We start from the raw sequence: 25,373 nt of genomic DNA on the forward strand, positions 1-25,373 counted from the left end.
TGATAAAGGAAGATTTAGATCTTTTACATGCCTGCAATTTTAGTTAAATCAGTAGACAGTGGTCATACCAATAATAACACAAAATAACAATAACAGAAAATAATGCAAATATTTCCACTGTACTTTTACAATGTATTGTAGGTTCATTTACTTTCTTGTGCATCTTTCTATTTTTCCTTAAGTTAATTATGTATCTTTATTTTATACTACACAGTCTTCTTGTACCTATTCTTTCTATTTCTCATTTGTTCTATCAGATTGTTCATATACCCATCAGTATATTTTCTCGAATGATGAAACATTTTGATTAACATGTAATTTTTTTTTCTCTTTTGGGAACTTTCTCCTTGAGGTCTCTGTACTTCTGTTCCATTCTAGACTGATTATTCTTCAAGCCTTCTGCATAGCTGTTATGCTGGGTTTTACCTCCATATTAGTTTTTCTATGTTCAATGTCCATGTCCTGCACCTTGCTTTTTCCTTGGCTGGAGCACGTCCTCTAGCAGCTTCCCAAAGAAGGATGCAGGGAAGACAGAATTTATTTTTCCTCATCCTTAATTGACAGTTCAGCTAGATGTGGAATTCTGGGTTGAAAGTAATCTTCCCTCAGGACTCTGAAGGCATTTTCTCACTGTCTTTCAGCATCTGATGTATAGCTTGAGAATTTGAATACAATTCTAATTCTTTTGCATGTACTGCACCTCCCCCACCCCCTTTTCTTCTCTGGAAGTTTCTGCACTCTTTATCCTGGATGCTTGTGGACATTTGTGATGATATGTGCCCTATACATCTTTTCAATGTGTGAGCATTTAGTGAATTTCCTTAATCTGTGGACACATGTCCTGCTGGGGAAGTTTTCTTGAATTATTTCAGTGATAAATTTTCCCCTAATCTGTTCTGTGTTTCTGGAACTCTCATTTATCAAGTATTAGAATATTCTGAACTTGTCATTCTATCTATTCTATTTTTCATTCTTCAATCATTTCATTCTTTTTTATTGAGGTATAATTGACCTGCAACATTATTTTAGTTTCAGGTGTACAACACAATGATTCAATATTTGTGTATATTCCAAAATGATCACTACAATAAATCTAGTTAACATCTGTCACCATACATAGTCACAAAAATTTTTTTCTTGTGATGAGAAAAAATATTTTAAGATTTACTCTCAGCAACTTTCAGCCCATTTAATGTTTTTCATTTTATTTTTGAGAGATATCCTTGATTTATCTTCTAATCCTTCCACTGAATTTAAAATTTTGTCTATCAAATTTTTACTTTCTCAGAGTTCTTTATTATTTTTGGATTGTTTCTTTTTTAATGTTCCCTTTCTGGTTGAATTAATGCCATTTCTTTCTTACCTTTTTGAGAATTTAAACTTTGTGATGATTCTTTTTTTTGTTCCCTGTGTTACTTGTTTCCTTGGAGTCCTTAGCCTTTTGGGGTTTTTGAAACATGAATCCGCTCAATTTTCAATTCTTATTGACCTTCCCGTAGCAGACACTGTAGGTGCCATGCCAGATTCCCTTTAATAGATTGGTGCTTGCATCCCCCAGCTTCAGGGGGTGTTATTTTGTTAATGGCTTACATCTGCAGTCTTCTTTAGATGCTGCTGGCCTGATACAGCACTGGAATGACCTATTTTATTTTATTTTAATTTTTATTTTTTGGCTGCATCAGGTCTTAGTTGTGGCACGTGGGATCTTCGTTGTGGCACGTGGGATCTTCGTTTTGGCATGCAGGATCTTTTGTTGTGGTGCGTGGGTTCTTCGTCGTGGCGCTCAGTCTCTCTAGTTGAGGCACGTGGGCTCAGTAGTTGTGGCACATGGGCTTAGTTGCCCCATGGCATGTGGGATCTTAGTTCCCTGACCAGGGATCAAACCCACATCCCCTGCATTGGGATATGGATTCTTAACCACTGGACTGCCAGGGAAGTCCCTGGAATGACCTCTTGGTACAATTTAGGGACCTGTTGACAACTGCATATGGTGGACACTGTCCTTTAGGATCCAGTATTTGTCCTAAACCAGTGACCTTTATATGTTGCATTGTCCCTAGCAGGTAGCCTATAAGCATCTGGGACCTACAGGATGTATGGAAAATCCAGCTCACCGTCACTATGAAACTCTTGGTTCTGTGGGTCTAGCGATCCTGGTTCCTGGAAGGGGAATTCTTCCACCTGGGAATATAATAAGAATCTAACTTAATTTAAAACTACAGAGGCCACATTATGGCATTCTGGGATCCCCATTCCAGTAGACCAGCAGGCAAAGGAAGGGACTGCCATGCTGGCAGTGGTAATACCTCTACTGATATTTTAGCACATTTTTGGAGAGAAGAGTTATATGCATGTGGCCAACCTTAAAAGGAAATTTAAGCTCTTGGTATGTAGAAATTCAGGTTTATTCTGTATTTTCTGTTTAGTGTGCTATTTCCACTAAAGATATTAAAGATTTCATTAAAAACTATTTAGATGAAAAAACAAAATTAGAAATTTTAATCCTCTAAGTTTTAAACAAGATTGTCAGAAATTCCAAGGAACAGTGTGTTGGGGTGGAGTCATCAATTTTGCTCTTAGTTTAGTGTTTCCAAGAAATATTTTATTTAATAGAAGGATACGTATGAAATGATTTGAACAGGTTTACTAATCTCTGCTAAAATAAGTGCCAACACTTTTATTAATGAGATAAAACAAAGTCATTAGGGTTATAATTATATGCCTCACTGAATTTTCACCAAGTTTATCCAGTTCATTATTGTTTTCTTAAAATGTTTAATTACCATGGTCATACTTCTTGACTTGTAACATGTGTGTGTGTGTATGCGTGTGTATACGTATCATTTATATCTATGTGGTATATGTATCTATTTGTGTATGTCTTATCTCCCCTACAGAGTTGAAGGCAAGAGCTGTTTTCTTTATCTTTCTTTCTCTGCAGAGCCTGGTACTTGGTAGATGCTCAAGTGGATATTGGTTTAAAACAAAATAAAACAAAACAGAAAAACCTAGCAAATATTTCTGTTTGAGAAATTTCCTTTAGTCACCAAGGACTTGCAAGTTAGTTGTGGTATCTCTCAATCTCTAATCTCCTGCAGGTAAATAAATTGTCTCCCTTGCATCTCCTAACACTTTCTTGTTGCAAATAAAATTGTATCTGAGATTGTGCATAGCTGGTTTGAGTACCAGGTACAAAAGCCCAACTCAAGTGAAGCCATTCTTGGTGCAGCTGTCTGGTTCACAGTCATTCAGTTTCACTTCACAGAGGCACAGTATTTATGTTCTTCCTTCCACATCTGCAGAACTCCTTTTAGAGTCAATGAGAATTACAGGCTTTTATTTAGCACACTGGAGACACCGTATGAGCTTTTATTTTGTGCTTATGGTTTTTTTTTTCCTTTTATTGCCAGAGGACAGGATTAATATTTTGGTGATATTTATGATATAACACAAACAGTGTTACAGAATTCACATAATCAAATAACTTTACAGTTGGAAGGAATTTAAAGTGTCATTTTGTTGAACACCTACCAGCCTATTTTACACATGAGAGAATTGAGGCTTAAAGACCTTAAATTACTTAATTAAGTATAGTTACTGGTCAATGCAAGATTAGTGATGTCATCCCAGTGCAGGTATATTTTAGGGAACTGACATTCAGCTCTCAGACACAAAAGTCATTTAACAAATTAGGTTATACTAGATTTCCACTGTATTCAATATCTTAAAATATTTAAAATATTTTAATATTTAATCAGTGTTTACATTAAATATTTAAATATTTTAAAATTTCAGTTAATTGAAATATTAGAAGTTAGTGTTGTCCATTTAATTAGTTTTTGCTGAAAAATTAAGGGGCCAAACTTTTTTTTTTTAAACTTTATAGGTTCGTTCCTATTGAGTCATAGTTTATTTTTTTTGGCCGCGTTGGGTCTTCATTGCGGTGCGTGGGCTTCTCATTGTGGTGGCTTCTCTTGTTGTGGAGCACGGGCTTCAGTAGTTGTGGCACGTGGGCTCAGTAGTTGTGGTGCACGGGCTTAGTTGCTCCACAGCATATGGGATCTTCTTGGACCAGGCCTCGAACCCGTGTCCCTTGTATTGGCAGGCAGATTCCCCACCACTGTGCCACCAGGGAAGTCCAAGAGGCCAAACTTTTGATATTAAAAATTATTCCAACACTCATCAATGTCTGCTACTACTTTATGTCACAAGGTCATGTGGCCATTTTAATCTTAAATCAATGAATAAAAGACTATCGTTGCTCTAGGACCGTTGGTGTGAGATTCTGGAATTGAATATATAGAATGCAAGAGCTCATTCTGAATATATACTGAACCCAGGACATACATTTAGGGAGAAAATTTTTAGACCAATTCCTTATGTAAGTTTGTTAACTTTTCTAACAAAAAGCTGAACATGTTAAAAAAATGTTTGGATTATTTGAAAGTAAGAGTTAAGCAGGTTCTGCTAATTTACTAGCTGTTCTAAATCTTAATAAATGATTTTTAATCACGCTTGTGCCCCAGAGGGTTTTATCCACAGCCTGATATTCTTTAAGACCTCACTCACATCTTCTGTTTGTCAATATTAATCTCTTTCTCAAACATCAGAAATAGAAGATACTGGAAAGTCAGAAAGGCACTAGCAATTATTGTATCAAGAGCACACTATGTCAAATTCAAAGAGAGCAAGAAGGTGTCTTGTGTTAAAGTCAATAAGAAACGGGGGCTACAGAGACAGGGAACCCAGGCCAGGAAAATGAGAGACCTTTAAGGGCTCAAGGGTCCAGGCAGTATCAGAAGATACAGTATTAGTAATACAAGCCAAAGGTTTGTACAAGAGGTTAAGGATCTGACTCAATAGATCTGAAAAAGTGGGACCACACATACCAGAAGCAAGAATGAACTTCAGCATAGAATAAGTATTGAAAGGAGACATTTGAAGTAGAGGCTGCTCTTCATGTGTTTCCTTCTCAGCACCTGGGATATATCTAGTCCAAGTCAAATGATGAGACACCTGGATGAAGGCAGGTGTGTTTGAGGGCTGAGCAAGATGGCTTCGAACACGGGGACTGTGTTCTCATTTCTTCTCTAAGTCCCTCTATTCTGCACATTGTAGTTGTTCTACAAATTCTCAGTAAGTGAAAGTTGTGTGGATGAAACACACACACACACATATGTATGCACACACACATGTGCATGCTTGCTTTGAAGGGACCTTGGACCAGACTTAAGGCACATGTGTTTAGCAGTGAATGGATTAGCTTGGATTTGACTGCATGCTTTATTTGCCTAATTTACCAGAACTGTTACTGATCAGAATAAGGGTTACCATCTTTCAGTTCTTGTAAACAATTCTGAGGCTTCCTCATCACAGACTTCCTGTACAATGCAGCTCTGCATTCACTGAGGTCCCTGCTGACTTGTGTGTTACTTTATGACTCTTTTGGGACATGTTGATAGGGAAGATTTCCCAGGACCTACGGGGTGAGTGAGAATTTGAACAATGAAAAGAATATAAGAATTCATTAACTTTCTCTTTAGAGTCTGCTTTTGTGGAAAATATTAGGAAGATGAGGCATCAATAAGCATTTTCAAACAGCATAGAAGTTTTTAACTAGAGGAGACTATGTAAGTTCACATGGAAATGTTTTGGGGCTATGATGTTATAGAATTTAAGTTGTCATTGCAACTTAGTTGGAAGCCCCATGAACATGTGAAAGCTCAGCAGTTGTGATAAGAACTGTTTTCATATCCTAGTCCTACCACAATATTGTAGGATGACTTGAAAAAATTATTTTACCTCTCTAGATCTCCATTTCTTTGTATGAGACAGGACACTTTTAGACTAAACCTGTAGTGTCTTTTTTAGCTCTGTTCATGATATATATTTTGTTTATCTAACAAAGTTTTGGCAAATAAAGGTAAATACTTACTGACTGATCCTGGCCCTCACAAAGCCATGTGGTTCTAAGAGACAGAAGTGGTCTCATGGGTTGGATAAACAAGAGGAGAAGGATATGGGTGAATAAATCTACAAGTTGAGCATCTTGCTGAAGTGTATCGTAAAGATGATCTGCTGGGCTCTGGACATCTGATTGCATACACAATTGCTTTTTACAAGTAGAACTGCAGGTGACAAAAAGTTATGTCAACATCTGAGTGAGGTGTAGATTTGCAGTACCTAATTTCTTAGGGAGAGCTGATAAATGATACACAATGGAAATAAGGCCAATAGGAAGGGCATCCAAGTAAATTGGAGTAAAGTCCAACCTACAGATTGTTCCCAGCAGAGGTGTAAGAGATTCAATTGTAATTGGCAGAGAAAGTATTTGCTCTCTACATGAGAAGAGCCTCAAGAACAATGGAAGGGGGCTGACAAAAGAAATGAGACACTCCCAAAGGATGGAAATACTGCTATGGTCATGCAGCACAAACCTACCCCCTCCTATTATGTTTTATATTATCTCACCTCTTTTTTTCTCAGAAACAGTTTTCTTCTTTTTTTTTTCTCTCTTCCTTTTGTCTTCCTTTCACCTCTTGAAAGACTTGAGATTTAGTTTATAGCCTCTGTATACCAATGAAAACTGGTACTTGAACCCTTAAGTTGGAAGATTCTTACTCAGAGGCCCCTGAGAGATTCTCACAACAGAGCTGCTTCTGGGGACTTGGGAAATGACCAGTCTCTTTGATTTCCTGGGGAAAGCCACCACAACAAAGTCCTCAAGGTCAAAGCTCAGCTTTACACTGCACAAGAAATTGCAAATTTTGACTTTTAGGTGGGTTCACAGAGAGGTCACCAGGACTAGTTCCTGCACACATTGCCAGTAACAACAGACTTGTCCACAATGAAAAAAAAAGAAAAAAAGAAAAAAATTGGAATAATGTTGCAAAGTCTCTGTGGATGAATTTAAAAGCTTGATGAAATGATTGATCGAGTGGCTATACAATTTGATCAAATGGATCAAAGAGTGGCTTGGAGTGTAACAGCAAACACATAAACTTAGGTGCAGCAAGGCAAGATTTCTCATTTCTGTGACTTTTGCAACGTTCAACTCATAGGCTTGTTGTTGTTTACCAAGGCGATGCACAGTTGTCTGAAGCCTCTCCCTGTGTCCCCTTTGCCCCCAAATGTGATTTGATGTTCTTCTGCTCTCTTGAATCTCTTTTCACTCTTCCCCTCTATTTCAGGCAATAGTCTCAGTGAACCTTAGAAACCAGGTCCAAGCCTGCAGAGACAGACTGTCTGCAAAGCTCATAACGTTGCAGCAGCCAGTGCAGGTCGTCACCGTGAAACACGGGCTCTCTCTAGATCTGGCAAAGCATCACAGCTATCTCTGTGTTTGGAGAACCAAGGTTGTCTGAAAGGAAGCATTGTTCATCGACAGCACTCTGTCCAAAGCATCCTTACTTGGGAAGGCTGTACCAGGGGTCACTAGACCCTTTCCAACTACAACTCTTGGGCAGGAGGGTAGAAGTTTCCTAGGTAAGAAGGTTAACGTTTCACCCTAGAAGAAATTCTTTACCTTCTAAAAATAAGGGGACACGTTGGAAACAAAAGAGACTTTTAATTCAAATACAGCTGGTAAATATAGTTTTATAGTAGTGAGGAGAACTTACCAACGCAAAACTAAGTCGAAAACTCTTCTTGGATTGGAAAGTGAGCTACCTATGAAAAAGAGCCTGTGTTCTTTCAGGTGGCCTGATCCCCATTGGATAAAAAACCCTTCTTGCCTCCCAGTCACTTTAATGTAAGTTATGGGGGGAAAAAAGTCTTTGCATTTGATCTCAGTTTTCAGCCTTGGTGTTTAACATGTCACTGTTCTTAATGCAAACATTTCAAAAAAGTTTGAACCCTGTTTGAGACCCTGGAACTGTAAGCTCATTTTGCAGGGATTAGGGCCTGAAGACTGTGAGTCCTTAAGGAGTTTTGTTTTTCCTTTAGGTGGAGTCGTGGTAAACTGTTCTCCATAGTTTGGACTTTGGGAGTTGGCGCACTGAGCTCATGGCAGATAGCGCTGCTGTGGAATGCACGGGACTGCTGAGGACTAGGCAGCCTGCAGAGAACGTCCTTCTAGGGTCAGTTTGGAAGGAGCCACAAGAAAAAAGGGTGAGGGTTAATGACTCCTTTCACAAGGCTTGCTGGCAGTGGTACTTCACCTCAAATGGAAATTTTCAGAAGTTTCTGTACTGCTCACAAGAGCCTTCCTGGAGTTGAGTAGCAGAAAGTTAGGCCAAGCATAATGTAGTGACTCTGCTGAACACAGCTCTGTCTCTAGGAACTCATCATCATCAACAAACATCATTTATTAATAGCCCACATGCATATGGTGCAGAACAAACCACATTAAACAAGCAGGGTTGAGTTGCTGTTCCTCTGGAGGGCCACAATTCAGAACACGAAAAGATGAACTCTTGCTTCTGTTAAGCTGTGTTCTGACAACCCAAGAACACCGAGAAAGGAGATTGCTTACACAGTGACTAATAGTAACACAAGTAATAGTAATTCGTACACTAAATATAATACCAATTAGTATAGGTATCATTAATGAAGGGCTTTCTTTGTGCCAGGTCCAATGCTATTTGCTTATGCTATTGCAAAATGATCTTTACTGCAACTCAATGAAGTGGGTATCATTAATATATCTAGTTTATGAAAGAGACTAATCAAGTGTAGACAAGTTAAATGATTTGCCCATAAAAACAAAGTTACAGGATAGCAGAGCCAGGACTGAGGTTTATTTAAATCCAAAGACCAGGCTAGGTCATACTGTTGCAGGAGAATGGGACATGAGAGGAGGGTCACAGCCCCGGTCTCCGTGAGTCCCTGGAATGGGCTGCCAAAGTGGGAGGACTTGGCTTCACTTAGGAAAGAATTCAAGAGCAAGCCATAATAAAGTGAAAGCAAGTTTATTTAGAGAGATACACACTCCATAGATACTGTGTGCCGTCTCAGAAGATGAGAGGTGGCCCCGGAATATGGGATGATTAGTTTTTATGAACTGGGTAATTTCATAGGCTAACTAGTGGGAGGAATATTTTAACTATTTTGGGGAAGGGGTGGAGATTTCCAGGAATTGGGCCACTGCCCACTGTTTGGCCTTTTATGGTCAGTGTTGGAACTGTCATGGCTCCTGTGGGTGTGTCATTGAGCACGCTTATGCATTACAACAAGCGTATAATGAGGCTCAAGGTCTACTTGAATTTGAATCTTTCACCATCTGGAGCCTAGTAGATTCTAACCAGTTTTTGTTGTATCCTTTTCTTCTCAATGGATGTGACATTCTTTTAATGGCTGTGCCCTGCCTCCTTCCCTCCTGTCTCAATATCACCAGTTCTCATGAGAGTTGAAAGTTGGACTTGGGAGGATTAGTAGAATATTTATATTTACAATATAATAACTTCTATAATTTTTATAGCATGATAATTTATCTGTGACTTTAATAAAGTTCAGAAACCACCTCATTTGACTCTTTTTGTATAAAATGGTGTTGCTCCTACCATTAACGGGGTTAAGAATTTTCTTTGTCAGGAGAAACAGAAGTGGGACTGGTGGGTCTTAAGAGTCTCTAACTAGAGTAGTTTACACGCCAAATTGGATGAAGAAGACTGATCCAGATAACTGGTAAGAATAACCCAGGCTGCAGAATTTTGAAAAGCATGCTTCTGAAATCAAGCAGGGCCTGTGGGTCCCTCCTGGGTACAAAAGCCTTTCTGTGTCCCCTGTTTCTTGTTTGTAGGGAAAAGGCTTCAGCCCTCCTAGACCTTCCCTGCGTTCCAAAGGGCAGATTCAAACAGTTATTAATCAGGCAAATGAGGGAATGCAGAGACGAAGGAAAAGCAGTCAAACCTAGTTCCTCCTCAAGGAATATACATAACAATATATCTTTGAGTTCTTCTGCAGGAACTAAGGCTCCCACCCAGGTAGAGGATGGTAACTCCAGGCTAAGTGCAAGATTCCTGGAGCACCACCCTGTTACCTCACCACCAACCAATCAGAAGAAAGTTACACACCCTGCAGCTCTCACTCCATATTTTGCCTTTAAAAAATTTTCCCTGTTTGGGTCTTTTTGAGCATGAGCCACCCGTTCTCCTAGCTTGGCCCTTGCAATAAACTTTTCTCTGCTCTGAACTCTGACTTTTCAGTTTGTTTGGCCTCACTGTGCATCAGGCACATGAACTTTGGTTCGACAACACTTCCTACAATAATCTATGCTGATTAATAACCCTCAGATGGTGGATGTATGTATATGTATAGCTGATTCACTTTGCTGTACATCTGAAACTAACACAACATTGTAAATCAACTATATTCCAATTAAAAAAAAAACCCTCAGATGGGAGGGAGGAGGACTCAAGTAATTTCAATCTCTTTTCTTTGGTATTGATCCAGCTTGGTGTTCTCTGAGCTTCCTAGATCTGTGGTTTGGTATGTGCATTAATTTGGGGGAAATTCTCATCATTATTGTTTCAAACATTTTTTCTGTTCCTTTCTCTCTTTCTTCTCCTTCTGGTATTCCCATTACACGTATGTTACACCCTTTGTAATTGTCCTTGGATATTCTGTTCTTTTTTTTAAGTCTTTGTTCTCTTTGCTTTCAGTTTTGGAGGCTTCTATTCAGACATCCTCAAGCTCAGAGATTCTTTCCTTACCTGAATAAACCCATCAAAGGCATTCTTTATTTCTGTTACAGTGTTTTTTTTATCCCTAGCATTTCTTTTTGGTCCTTTTTTAGGATTTTGCTTACATTGCCCATCTGTTCTTGCATGTTGTCTACTTTATTCTTAGAACCCTTAGCATATTAATCATAGTTTTAAATTCCTGGTCTGATAATTCCAACAGCCCTGCCATGTCTGGTTCTGATGCTTGCTCTGTCTCTTCAAAGTGTGTTTCTTGCTGTTTGGTATGTCTTGTTATTTTTTCTTGGTATCTGAACATGACTGTAACAGGTAAAAGGAACTGATGTAAATAAGCCTGTAGTAACGAGGTGGTGAGGCGTGGAGGAGGGGAAGCATTCTGTAGTCCAATCACTAGTCTTTTGGTGAGACTATGCTTCTGCACTGTGAACTTCACAAGCGTTTCTCAGTTTTTTTTTCTCCTTTGGTGGGACAGGATGGCTAGAGTGGGCTGGAGTTGGGTATTTCCCTTGCCCCAAGTCAGTTAGGTTTTGTTAATACCCAGCAGGTGAGGCTCTGGTTAACTAGTTTCCCCTGAGGGCAAGCCTATCAAGAACAGAGCATTGTGGGATATTTCAAAATGGTTCCTTTTCTCCTTCCCTCTGCTGGAAGAGTGAGAGGATTTTTCTCTGATGTTTTATGAGGGAATCTGGTCGGGTTCCTGGAGGTAAATCCCCCTGTTACTGGATTTCCGTGGAGATTTTTAACTCTCAGACTTGTCCGTGCTGAACCGCCATCAGTTCGTCAATTACAGTTCCCGGCTTCCTGCCCTGCACTTGGTTCCCAAAGGTAATTCCTTATAATTGCCTGTCTCTCTAATCCTGGCGGCAGTGGTTTGCCCTGTGTCCTCTCCTCTGTTATGGATACAGGATGAGTTGTTGATTGTTGTCTTTTCAGCTTTTCACTTATTGTTAGAATGGGATTATGGCTTCCAAGCTCCTTACACGAAGAACCAGAAACCACACCCCATCCCCCAGGCCCTCATCATCCCACTTAAAGCAGAGAGCTGACTGAATAGTGCTGGTTGGTGTAATTGCACAAAACAATATCAATTTGGAAACCAAGACCTCCCACCATTACTGCTGTTCCTGCCTGTGGGGCTGAGCACAGCTTATAGCAGCATGGAAGGAAGGCAGATGAACATTTGTGTAGATGCAGCACAGCAACTTTAAGAGGGAGATTGATTCAGGGGTGGGGCAGTTGTGCAACTTCAGAACACATCTTGTGCTTAGGAGAGTTTATCTCTTGGCCAGTGTTTGTTTGGTCCTATTTTTACTTACTGGTGGCTATCTAATATTAATTTCTCCATTTATAATACAATTAATTCTTCTACCTGTTCATTATGATTTTTATGAACATCTTTCCTGATAATTTTAATATTCAAACTCCCCTTTTGCTTGAACTTATTGACTTCCCCATTTGTAGCATCATTTTTTCTCCTACCTGATCATTATACTGACCTCCATGAACATCTTTTCCAACTACCACTTTGTTGTTGTTGTGGAAGTATGTAGTGGGTGTTGTAGTGTGTCACCCAGATTCTCCCTGCAGGTCTGTGGCCCCTGTTCCCACACCTGCAGGGAGTAATGGCTGCAGATATCTCACAGCTGAGTATCTCTTTGGCAACTGCTCTAGAATAAAGATAGCTTCTTTGCTCAAGGTTACACCCACTCCCTGGAGACAGCTCACAATTAAGTAATTGGTCTATGTGGGTGTACCTTAAAGACTTGGGCTCCTTGCCTTAATTCTAGAAAACTCTGAAGGACCATTGTAGATCCAGGGCTTCCTGATTGGCTAAGGCCCCTGTTAGAACTGCACTGCAGAAGTTCAACTTCTCCCTTTGCTCAGTCCTCCTTCCTTACTCCTTTACAGGTGTTGTTCAGCCTTAGAATCTGTTTTCTGGGGAACCCAACTTAAATACTAGTTGGTATCAGGAGTGGTCTGAGGAACCAGACTGTACAGTGGAATTTTGGAGCCAGATTACCTGCTGTCTGGAAGGCAATGAGAACCCCATCCCTGGTGGAGGGATGCCATAGCAGTGCATTTAGAACTTTCACAAGTGGTGAACCAGGGTAGGATCCAGTGGAAGGGAATGCCCTGCCAGGTGCAATATCTTAGGCCTTTGAGAGGTTCTGGTAAAGTAGTAATTATCAGACAAATGCAATCAGATGGCTTTTACTATGTGCAAGCAGTGCATTGGAGAAAGGCAAGGGCTAAGAGGTAATAACTCATTTAAGGTAAAGTATGCAAGCCAGAGGGTCTTCTTGACAGAATACAAATAAAATTTTCTCTCTTACAACTAGAGGAAGAAAAAGTTGAAGATCAAGCCCAGGGGTTGATTATGAGGGTAGTGGAACTTCAGAGAAGGTTGAATTTTCAACCGCAGCAAATCTGGTATACTGAGATTAGGGCCCTGGTTAGAAAGTAGTAGGACCGGAGACTTGAAATGGGGACATCCGTGTTTGTCTTCCAAAACCTTGAGTCCTCAGATTTCCTAAAACTCTGGGCCCACTCCACATTGTTAGATACTAGTCCCCCTTGCTGCTTGAAGATGACACACAGGCTTTGAGAGACAACACACACTCCCTTCAGTGCTATCCTTACCTTCATTTCCGGACACTGGCCCAAGACCTAAGGTTAATTCACAATATAAAGTGGTCAAGGAGTGCTGCACCTGCTAAGGGAGCAAAGAGGCTTAAACCCAAGGAACTACTTGGCCAGGCTAATATGTATTGGCAGGAACCAGGAGGGGGTGTGTGTGTGTGTGTGTGTGTGTGTGTGTGTGTGTGCGCGCGAATATGCTGCTAAGATGGTTCTTGGAGGCTTGGGAGGAATGATGGCCCATGTGAAGTGAAGTAGAAATGTCAGGACTTCTATGGCCAATGGAGGAGGCGGGATCAAAAGGCTGGAGAGGACAGGGCCAGCAGGGTGGACCTCTAAGCTAGGCTATAGCCCGAACGACATGTTATTTACCTAGGTGATGAAACATCTGCTTGTGAGAGGTGTATCTGCATGCTTGAGAAGCTAATTGGTAGCTGTCCTCTTTAAGCGGAGGCTGGTAAAAAGACCAGGTGGTAGCACTAACCATAATAAGCAAGGTGGGTGCAGTTACCATAATGAATATCACAGTCAGCATGGCAGCCAGGGACCCTTACCTGCAGAGGGCTCTGGCCCCGGTTGAAAAACACTCAGCGTTCCCAGGGGCAGAATAGATGGGTAGCCAATGAGGATATTATTTAATTTACACAAACAAATCAAGAATGAATGATCAAGATGCCAAAGCAGACACCCGAACAAAAGTTGTGCTTCCTGGACCCACTGACACAGGGAGAGGCCTGGTCTCTACAAGGAAGAACCCTGAAACACCATGGCAAGTGTATATAGCAGTAATTCCCTCAGTCCTTCCCCAAAGGAACTTGACTATTTACTCAGATAACTTCATTGGGAAAAGGGTAATAACCAGACATTTTGAGGACTAGTGGACACAGGGCCCAAGCTGACACTGATACAAAAGGGTCTGGAGAATCACCATGGTACCTTGTTAGAATGGGGTTATATAGGGGCTGGTAAGAGCTGGAGTCCTGGCCCTAGTCTTGCTCACATGGACTCTCTAGAGCCATGGACTCACCCCATTGTTAGTTACCCCCGTCCCTGAATTAACTGCCACACATGGTAGATGGCAGAATACACATATTGGGTTCTGAGCCTGGGTTTAGAACAGTGAGACAAAACAATACACATCTCAGGTAGAGGGGTGGTGACAGGTATGAATGCCACGATTAGAGATTTAAAGAATGCAGAAGAGGAGTTCCTTATCACATCTTCACTTAATTCACCTGTCTGGCCCCTAAAAGAAAGAACTGGATCCCAGAGGATGGCAGCAAATCAGTCAAGGGGTAGTTCCAATTATAGCTTCTGTATCTTTGCTAGAGCAGATTAACAAAGCACCTCAGGTACAAAGCATGTAACCACTGATCTAAGAAATGCATTATTTCACATACCTATTAAGGAGGATTAGAAGCAGGTCTCATTCACATGATAAAAAACAGCATACATTTGTGGCCTTACCCCAGGGCCCTGTTAGCTCTCCTACCTTCTGTCATGATATGGACCAACAGGATCTGGGCCACCTGGATGTCCCATAAAACATCACATCGATCTATTGCTGATACCATGTTAATTGTACCAGACAAACAAGAATGTTGGAGGCCTTGGTAAGATACACAGTAGGAAATAAACTCTGAAGATTCAGTGACCCAGCACATTAATGAGGTGACTAGGACACTCTCAAATGTGAAGGAAACGCCTACTATTAGGAATGAAGCCTAATGCCTGGATGGGCTCCTTGGTTCTGGAGGCAGCATATTCATTCTTGGGTATACTGTTCTGACCCATTTCCCAGCTCACACAAAAGACTGCCAGCTTTGAGTGAGGCCCAGAGCAGAAAAGACCCCTGTAGAAGCTTAGGCTATAGTATAGCAGCCCTGCCAATCGGGCTTGCAATCCAGCAGACCTTTTGGTAATAAAACTATCTGTGGTGAGAAAAGACGGCGTGTGACAAGTATGAAAATCTTCAGTAGGGGAATCACAATGTAGACCTCTCTGATTTTGAAACAGGGCCATATCATCTGCAATTACTGTAATGCATCAGATATTGTAATGCATCTGTGCCAATGAGCTATAAACCGTTTGGAAAACAACCCTTGGCTTGCTACTAGGGGTGAGTGGAAGTGGGGTGTATTACCTTGAGACACAGGGTGATATTGCGGCCAGAGCTGCTCATTGTGAGTAGAGTATTGTCTGACTTGCCAAGCTACAAGGTCAGACAGCTATCAGTAATCTGTTAAAAGAAGGGAGTGTCTCACCTAAGGTCAGGCAAGAGCAGGGTTTTTTTTTTAAATTATTTATTTATTTGGCTGCATCAGCTCTTCATTGCGGCATGCAGGCTCTTCATTGCAGCATGTGGGCTCTTTCATTGTGGCGTTTGTTTTGGCACTCGGGCTTCTCTCTACCCTTGGTGTGCAGGTTTTCTCTTCTCTAGTTGTGACACGGGCTCCAGAGCGTGTGGGGTCTGTAGTTTGCCGTCACTCGGCTTCTCTAGTTGAGGCGCGTGAGCTCAGTATTGTGGTGCGTGGGCTTAGTTGCCTCTTGGCATGTGGGATCTTAGTTCCCCAACCAGGGATCAAATGCGCGTCCCCTGCATTGGAACGTGGATTTTTTTACCACTGGATCACCAAGGAAGTGCCAAGAGCAAGTGGTTTTGTACTCACTTGCCATCTAAAACTTTGCACCAGAACCTCTCATTCAATTTCCAATCATGGGGGTTCCTTAAAATCAGCCAATAGAGGGAGGAAAAAAGAGTTTGTTTCATGTAAGTGTAGGCTTGATATATAGGGGCAAGTTAGAAAAGGATTACTGCTGCCCTGAAGCCCCACTTGGGATAACCCTGAGAGACAGTAGTGAGGGAAAATTCAATGAGCAGAGCTTTAGTCATCTACTTTATGTGGAAAGAGAAGCAGCTTGAGGTAAGAATATACATGGACTCCTGAGTTGTTAATGGTTTTGTGGTTGAACTAGGGTGGAGTAGGTGTGGTGAAAGGAGAAACATTGGAATATTAGAAGGAAGTCTGGGGAAGAGGCACATGGAAAGACCTATGCGGTGGGGAAAAAAGTGCAAAGATCTCTTTATCAGATATTCATTCTTACCAGGGAGCATCAAACACGATGGTCTTCCTAGTGCTGGCCGTTATGTATGAGCCCGAGAACGTGGGCTCCCACTCACCAAGACTGATAGAGCTTCTATCACTGCTGAATGTCCAAAACCCCACCAGGACACTTCTTTCTTATATCCTCCAAAGGCTTAATTTATGTGGGGGGGGGGGGTGGGTGGCAGGGAGGAGGGCACTGGTAAAGAAGTGTTTGCATCTGGGGAAAGTGAATAGAAAAATATCCTCTATCCCTGAGGGAGGGGCAGGGACACTGAGAATAACACATGCTCCAGATCCAGGGTCAAAGTGCATGTCTAAAACTGATTCTTTATCAGAACAGAGGCTTCCACCCTTTTCCACCCCTTCACACACATACACACACACACACACACACACACACACACACACACACACACACACACACACACACAAACACACACACACACACAAACACACCCACACACCCACCCTAGGCCAACAAATGTCAAGTAACAAATATTAGTGGAAAATTCCTGGGGGAGTTTTAAGAGTGTGGGACCATACTTTCTCTAAGGTTAATGCAAGGGGAAGACCTAAGACTGAGGGCGGATTAGATGTTGAGAAAACCCATCTGGGGAAACTATCCCCACCGTAAACACAAAGTAGTTCTTCAAACCTCAGTTTGAAGCCTGAGGTTGACTGAGGGTAACCATGGCAACAACAACCCTCTGAACACACTCTTCTCCAAAGAAGATTATGCAGATGGTAAATAAGCACCAGAAAGGATGCTCAACTTCATCAGTCATAGGGAGATGCAAATTAAAACCATAATGAGATACTACTTTATCTATTGGAATGACTAAAAAGAAAAGTAACAGTACGAGGTGCTCACCAGGATTGGAGCAACTGGAGCTCTCAGGCGCTGCTGATAGATATGCAAAAATCTACTGTTATCTGGAAAACAGTTTTATATTTTCTTATAAAGTTAAACATATACTTACCCCATGATCCAGAATTTATTCTAGGTATTTATCCAAGAGAAATGAAAACTTATGTTTTCTGTATGGAAATGTTTACAGTAGCTTCATATTTGCCTCAAACTAGAATCAACTGAGAGGTCCTTCATCTAGTTAAGGGATAAACAAACTGTAGTACATTCATACCATGAACTACTACTCAACAATGAAAAGAATGAACTATGATTCACAATAACAAGGATGGATCTCAAATTTGCTTTGCTAAGTGAAAGTAGCCAGACCCCAACGGTTACAGCTTGTATGATTTCATCATATGACATCTGGGAAAGGCAACACTACATGGATGGAAAACAGAGCAGTGGTTTCTGGGAATTAGGGCGTAGCGTTTGCTGGGAATTAAGGCTTAGTATTTGCTGACAATAAGGGGGCACAGGAGGGAACATTTGCTGTGATGGAACCATTCTCTATCATGATTGTGATGGTAATCATAGGGCTCCATTTATTTTTTAATACCCATAGAACTGTACACCAAGAGTGAGTTTTACTGTATGTAAGTTGAAAAATTAAAAAGAAATCCTCAAACTGTAAACAAATAGAAGTGACCAAGGGAAAACTGACAAATCTCATTAGATAAAATTTTTAAACTTTAGTAAAATTCTCTAATATTATAAAACCTCATAAAATAAAAAGGTGAACAATAAACTGTTAAAATATTTGCAGTAAATACAATAGACAAAGGATTAGTACCATTATTTTAAAGTTGAATATATCAATAAAAGGCATGATACAGAACCTGAAAATTTTCAGAAGAGGATAGTGAGTGGCTGTTAAACAGGATAAAATATTTTATTCTTACAAGTAATAGAAATGCAAATTATGAGAACATGTAATATTTCAAACATCAAATTAAGATAGGTTCACAAAAGATGATGTTAAAATCTGGTTAAGGCTGGACTTGTGGAACTGTAAATTGGTGTAAATTTTTTGAAAAGGAATTTTACAAATTATGTCATTAGCCTTAAACATATTCTTTATGTTGTTTGAGAAATTCTTCTTCTTGGAAATTATTCTAAAGAAGTAATTACATATAATTATTTACATATGACTATATTATATATATATATAAAAGAAAGAATCACATATGTATTTGTATACACAGAAAAATACCAGTGGAAGAGAGAGAATACGTTTGAAAACAATCTAATTTTTAACAATAGAAAAATGTCCAGGTAAATTATGGTACATTGTAAAATGGAGAATTATGCAGGTTTATAGTGTTAATAAGCAGCACCTTAATGATAATGGTGACATGAGGTAGTCAAGATAAACTAAATATTACATGATGTCATAACACACAGACATAGCCCACCAGTATATTAAAAATGCTTATCTCCACTTGGTAGAGTCATAAGTGAATGTTATTTTCCTTCTCTCTTTTATGTAGTTCAACCTTTTTCAAAAGAGATTTAAAAAAAATTTTTTAAAAAGTACCTGTGGGTCTGAAGAATCTTTTATTTCTCTTTCTTAGCAGCATAGACAGAGGTGAAGGGCAGGTAAATAGGAGTAGCTTTCTTCCCTGATTTTCCCAGGAAATGCCTGGTCCTTTAAATTAACCATTTGGCTGCTTTGGCTAGTACAAATCAGGGTCCATGGTCTCTTCTTGGAAGTCGGAGAGTTGTTATCTCAAATTGGGGAAGAAATGGGTGTAGAGTCTGGGACTGAATTGTTTTCTCTGAGGATATGAAAATAGAAAATACCATAAAATTGTTAAAACTGATTAGGATGCAATCTGACAATATCTAAAAAGCGACATAGGGCACAAATCCTTCAACCCATCAACCTCTGTCTTGGAAATCTAACCCACAGGAATGAAAGCACTGGCATCTAAAGATACCTATGCAGTCACTTCTGCTATAACACTTTACTCTGAAAATGTGAATTTGTTCCAATGAAATTGATATATTAGGGAACACTTTGAGCATAACATGAGTTTCGCTTTGGCTTATGCACAATTTCCTTTGCAAAAAATACTAAGGGATGGCAGGAAACTGCACCCAGCTGAACCCAGCTGCCTGGGAAAACACAAAATACACCTCATACTTCTCCAGTTACCTTAGTTCACTGTGTGTGTTAGGAGCTACACCCGTCCACATCTGGCGTTATAACTTTCCATCTGATTCCAGATAACCCTCCTTCCACCACTTCACGATAACGCACAAGCAACAACCCTTCTGATGCCCATTTCCTAAAGCAGATTTCAGGTCTTTTTCAAGGTTGAGTGACATATCTATTGCAGTATTTATGTATTTCTTAACCATTAATCATGTGTGAAATTGTGCTACCATTTTTTAGGGTCCTAGTTTTCAATATGTTGCTTTCTGGGGGAAGGTTTTTGTACATTGTGCTCCCTAACCCCATACTTTGCAGAAGCCCTGTGGTTTTTATTGCACAATTTTGCATAGCCAGGTGATTTTTAGCGATGCATATATCATGTTATAGCAGAACTTAGTGTGGAAGGCTGTTTATTGCAGCATTTTTTTTTTTTTTCTTTCTGTAGTGGCCAAAAAATGGAAACAAAGAACTCTCAATAGGGACATGACTGGATAAAGTGGGTTTATTCATGCTATGGAATACTGCACAGCTTTTAAAAGAATGGATTAGTGTTATAATAGCACCTTAGAAAGATTTCCACAGTATTGTAGAGCTATATTTTTTGAGCACATGCTTTATGCCAGGCATGATGTTATTTTAGTACTTAATTTCCCTAAGTGTAGGATACAAAAATAAGTGCAATGGGAGCTTTTAAAAACAACAACAACGACAACAAAAAATACAAAATGGTGGAAAATCAGCAGACTTCCTAATTTGTTGCAGGATCCAGATCCATAAGTAATTCACTATGATACAAATCAGATAATGACTTCCAAAGGGCTGATGGGCTTCCCCAAAAGACAAATGTATTTTAGGAGTATAATTGAGGGAGAGGCACTGTCCTGACCTAAACTCTAAGTGTTTTAGACACAGCAAGGCAGATGAAAGGCATATATGAATAACAGCAATACAAGGAAGTATGTAGCAAATGCTAAATAAGAGGTGTAAGTTAGGTATCCTAGGGCTTAGAAAGTTCCCTTTCCAGCTGAAGACTGCAGGAAATCATGGAGGAGATTGATTTAAGATACTCTTTAAATTATAGGTGAGACTTTAAGTTTTTATTTTAATTTATTTTTTTAGTTTTTTTTTATTGAAGTATAGTTGATTTACAATGTTTCAGGTGTACAGCAAAGTGATTCAGTTATACATGTATTCTTTTTTAGATTCTTTTCCATTTTAAGCAGTTACAAGATATAGTTCCCTGCTCTATACAGTAGGTCCTTGTTGTTTATCTATTTTATATACAGTAGTGTGTGGGACTTTTTTTTTTTTTTTTGGTGATGGATGTTAATTTATTGTGGTAATCATTTTGAGATATATATGTCCCATCATTATGTTGTACACCTAAAACTAATAGTGTTATATGTCAATTTTATCTCAATAAAATATAAATTATATATATATTTTTTAAAAAGAAAGAAATCACTATCTATCTGATCAACTCTATGCTGGTTTTCTATTTCTTGATCCAAACTCATTTCTAGAATAGATACAGTGCCCTACCCAGCACTTAGCAAAATGCCTTACAACGAGCAACTTGGAGTCAAAACATAAGAAACCAACTTAATGGCAATCATTTTAAAACATGCTACTCCAACACCAGTTGGCTTCCTGAACTTTAGAACCATGTACCACACTACCTACGGGGTATCACTCAGCACCTCAAACTCTTTTTGTACCAAACAGAACCCTTTTTATCCTTAAATCTTCCCCTTTGAGTTTCTAATTTCAATTAATGGCACCATAGTCCCCCAGCTGTTGAAGTTAGGATGCAGGCACCATCCTAACTCTGTACTCTGTTGGGCTTAAACAGTTTTAATGTCTTCATCAGAGACTGATAACTCTTCCAGAGTATTTTCTTTTTAAATCTGGAGACTAGTCACATAATAAGCTGAGAAAAAATCCACAGTGACTTGTGGTTGCTTCATATCCCAGAACCAAAAAGAAGAAGAAAGGAGGAGGAAATGGTCCACACCGTGCCCTCTGGCTCATCCTGGTGCCACCAGGTCCTTGACTTTGGTGAGAGGAATCCCTGGAGAGGGCAGAGAGGGGTCAAACATGCAGAGTTGTCAAAAGGCAAGAAGATGGGAGAAAAACTTTCCTCAGGAAGAAGCTATATGAGGACCCAAATATTAAATATGTGTCGTTATGGGTTTTTTTCCCCAAATTATACAGCTTAATTCTACCCACAAGGGCATTAACATAGGTCTCTCCGTTCATTACTCAACAGTAATTAGGACTCTTTAGTTGGAAGACCCAAACCAACCAGCTAAGGCTAATAAGGAGAATGCTTTGGTTCACCTAAACTGCTCATGATAAAGGTGGGAGCAGAACTGGCCCTAGGGCTGACTGGAACCCGGGATCAAAATACCCAGAACACACCCTCCACGTCCCCTTCATTCTCTCAAAGCAGTAAGCCTGCTTCACGCCACGGCCCTGGGCAACCAGCTTCTCAGCTCAAGCCTGGTGGGGAAAGGGAGGCTCTCACCCTGCCTCAATTCAAACAAATCCCAAGAAGAAGGCAGTAGGAGTTTTCTGGGTCCTTGAGGGCATCCTCTGTGCTCATGAAGGACTGATTGCAACGACTTGGTTTCTAAGATATTCAATATATTGAAGCAATGAAGTATTTTTTTTCTTTAAGCTTTTAAGTTCAGACTAAATCTTAAATTTAAATCTTAAATTTAGATCTCAAATCTTATTCTATCTATAAATCTAATAAATTTTTTTTTCACAACTCTTGTGTGGGGCTTTTATGTCAAAGTTTTAAGAGCAGGTTTACAGAGTTTGAGGGAACAAAATAAATATTTTTAATAGTAATAGTCTGGAGGAGTTGGAGTTTAGGCTTATTTTATAAACATGTGAGTATCAGCTCAACGTGATAGGTGAGTCCCAACCAAGAATCACAGGTGAAAAAGTCAATTCAAGTAAACATATAGGTCACATTCTGATTTCAGGAAGGACAATTAATCACCTGACCTATGTCCTCTCACAGAACTAGTCAGAAGAACGACTAGAGAACTCCAGCAGCTTGGCCTTCAGAGTTCTAGTTAGGAACCACCCTTTATTGTCTGTGACATTGAGCAGGGCTCTTCACCTCTCTAGGCTTCTCATCTTTGAAGTGAGGATTTTGAACAAGATGGTCTTGACCTTTAGGATTCTGCAGTTCCTTGACAGGTAAGCTTCTGTCTTGTTGCCAAGGATTTGCAGGAATCATGCTGTTTTGTATCTGCCCTTCAACTTTACTGAAAGGTATGCTTTTCAGATCTGGATTTATTTGGCGTAGAAGAATAGTTATCAAATGGAGTCTCTTCTTTGGGTGAAAGGAACTCCATGAGCTGGCACATTGTAATGTATTGGCTCTTGTTTACGAATTTAGTACATTCTCTTTGCAGGAAGAGAACACAACCAGTTGGTGTAATTTATGATACATTCACTATAACTATTTAGGTATCTGGGGACTTTTTCTCCTTGAAATGTCACAATGATTTCAGCAGTGAAAATTCTTTACATGCAGCCATGAATATTAGTCATTACTTTCTTCCAGTGGCCACAGAGAGACATCTACTCAGATTTCCTTTGTGCTCATGATATTTCTAACCCCTCCCCACACATACATTTCCCGTACAGAACTTTGAAAAAGATCTTTTAAGGGATGAGAAAATAGAAATAAAAATGTATGAGAATCAGAATTACAAAGAACTTGCTGAGTGTACACATGGCTTCTTATATTAAGGGAGCAAGTTACAAGATGTCAAATCTGAATTCTTTTTTGGAGTTAGTGGGAGAGGAATGGAATGAGCCTTTAATGGAAGAGCAAGATCCTGCGACATGTTTTAAAAGGTCATAAGCAAGTTGCTAATAGATTTATTTTCTATTTGAGTGAGTCATGTTGAAGGTTAGGATTTGGCTTATTAACCCAGTTTCCTTTTTCTATTGGGGGGATTGTAGTCGGTGGTCTCCAAACCCTTTAGTTTATCAGCTTTATGATTCTATGCTCCTAATGGACCGTTTCCTTTCAAAAAGTCATGAATTTGTAACAGATGGAATACTAGTATATATGTGAACAGATAATTTCTTCGAATAGCTTTTCATTTAGAAATCTAGAAGCTGTATAAAATTTGGTTTTACATACTTTAGTTTGCCCAGAATTCTTATATATATATATATATATATATATATATATATATATATATATATATATATATTTTTTTTTTTTTTTTTTTTTTTTTTGCTGCATCAGGTCTTAGTTGTGGCGTGCCGGCTCAGTAGTTGCGGTATGTGGGCTTAGTTGCCCCATGGCATGTGGGATCTTAGTTTCCCGACCAGGGACCAAACCTACGTCCCCTGCATTGGAAGGCGTGTTCTTAACCACTGGACCACCAGGGAAGTCGCTGCCCTGAATTCTGCACTTTGCCATTCAAAATATTTTCAAAACGACCCCTCAACTGAGGAAGCATTTATCATGAAACACATTGCGAAGTAGACATAAAATTGCACCTATGCTGTAACAAACGTTGTTGAAAGGAGGGAGCAGTGTGTCTGAGCTAGCAAGTTAGGATTTTTACTTTTACTACTATCATTTTTAGAGACTTACAGTTGATTGCTTTGACATTGTTATTTATGTCTTTTTCTAATTCTTAATTTATTAGGATACTTTTTGAGGCAGAAATAGTATCTCAATTTTAGAATTAAAAGCCAATTTCTAATTATGCAGTGTTGCTGTAAGAGTTAATAAAGTTTGAATCAAAACACAAGAGTTTGTAGCAGTAGCTGCAAACCAAAGAATCCTCAGAATTCCATCTTCTCTTGTCGTTGTGCCAACTTCTCATCCCAGGGTAGGAGAATGCTGGGAGAGCTTACTTTCCCCCTATGATTTCTCTGGTCCTTTTTGTTTTTCTTGGGCTTTTCCTCAATACAGAAAATATCCGATTTAACACTTTGTTGACTCTTGTTCTCATTTAAATGGAGGTTGAGGGTTGGCTGCTACTTCCCATGGGACCCAGTCCATTTCAGACTGAGTCAGTTGACTACACTGGTGGGAAAACTAGAAGAGGGAAGGACACATTACCCTGGGGTCTGCTGCCTCATTCAGGGAAGAGGGCTTCTCCTCGATTATTTTATATTGCAGCTTAGTGATATGCTTTGTCCAGGCCAGTTTGGAAGCAACTCATGACTCCATGAATGTTTGTTTTGGTTTATGTTGGATTGAAAAACATGTTGAAGCGTCTAATTTTTTCCTGCTAAATGGTTGCCTGTTTGCATTTCAGAGTTTTACTGTCAGAATTGTCATGTGGCCTCGGCCAAGGTTGTTCGGTTCTATTGGTTTTTGATTTCACTCATGCCACTTAGAGGGAGTTCCAGCAGCCATTGTCTTGTTTTTAAAAGCAGTTAGTTGTGTGTCAGAGTTCTGATCATGCCTGGAGGAAGGTCTTCTAAGGCAGCTCCAGAAAACTCTTGTAAATTTGGAATTTGGAAACATCAGTTCTGTCTCTGGACTCAGTCACTGAATGTTCTGAATCAGAGTTTCCTTTTTCTGCCTCAATTTCTCCATCTGGAATATGGGAATGTCGTGCAATATAGGGATGGTGTTGTAGTAGACCATACATTTAAAATAATTAAAAGGCCTTGGAAAATCCTTCATGTTCCTTTTTATAAGATGCACATTTGAAGCTATACTTAAGTAAGAAAAAGTTATTTCAGAGATTCATCCTGAAAAAGCACCATGGGAATATACAAGCCAACAACCATGCCTGAAACATTATCCTAAAACAGCCAGCAGCAAACTGTATAGAAAACATAGTCAAGTATCATGCACATGAAGAATTCTCATCAGACAAGTGAATTAAACGGCAGATGGATGTATAAAATCTTGATATGTGGGG

The sequence above is a fragment of the Eschrichtius robustus genome, chromosome 6 (assembly GCF_028021215.1).
Source record: "Eschrichtius robustus isolate mEscRob2 chromosome 6, mEscRob2.pri, whole genome shotgun sequence".
NCBI lineage: Eukaryota > Metazoa > Chordata > Mammalia > Artiodactyla > Eschrichtiidae > Eschrichtius > Eschrichtius robustus.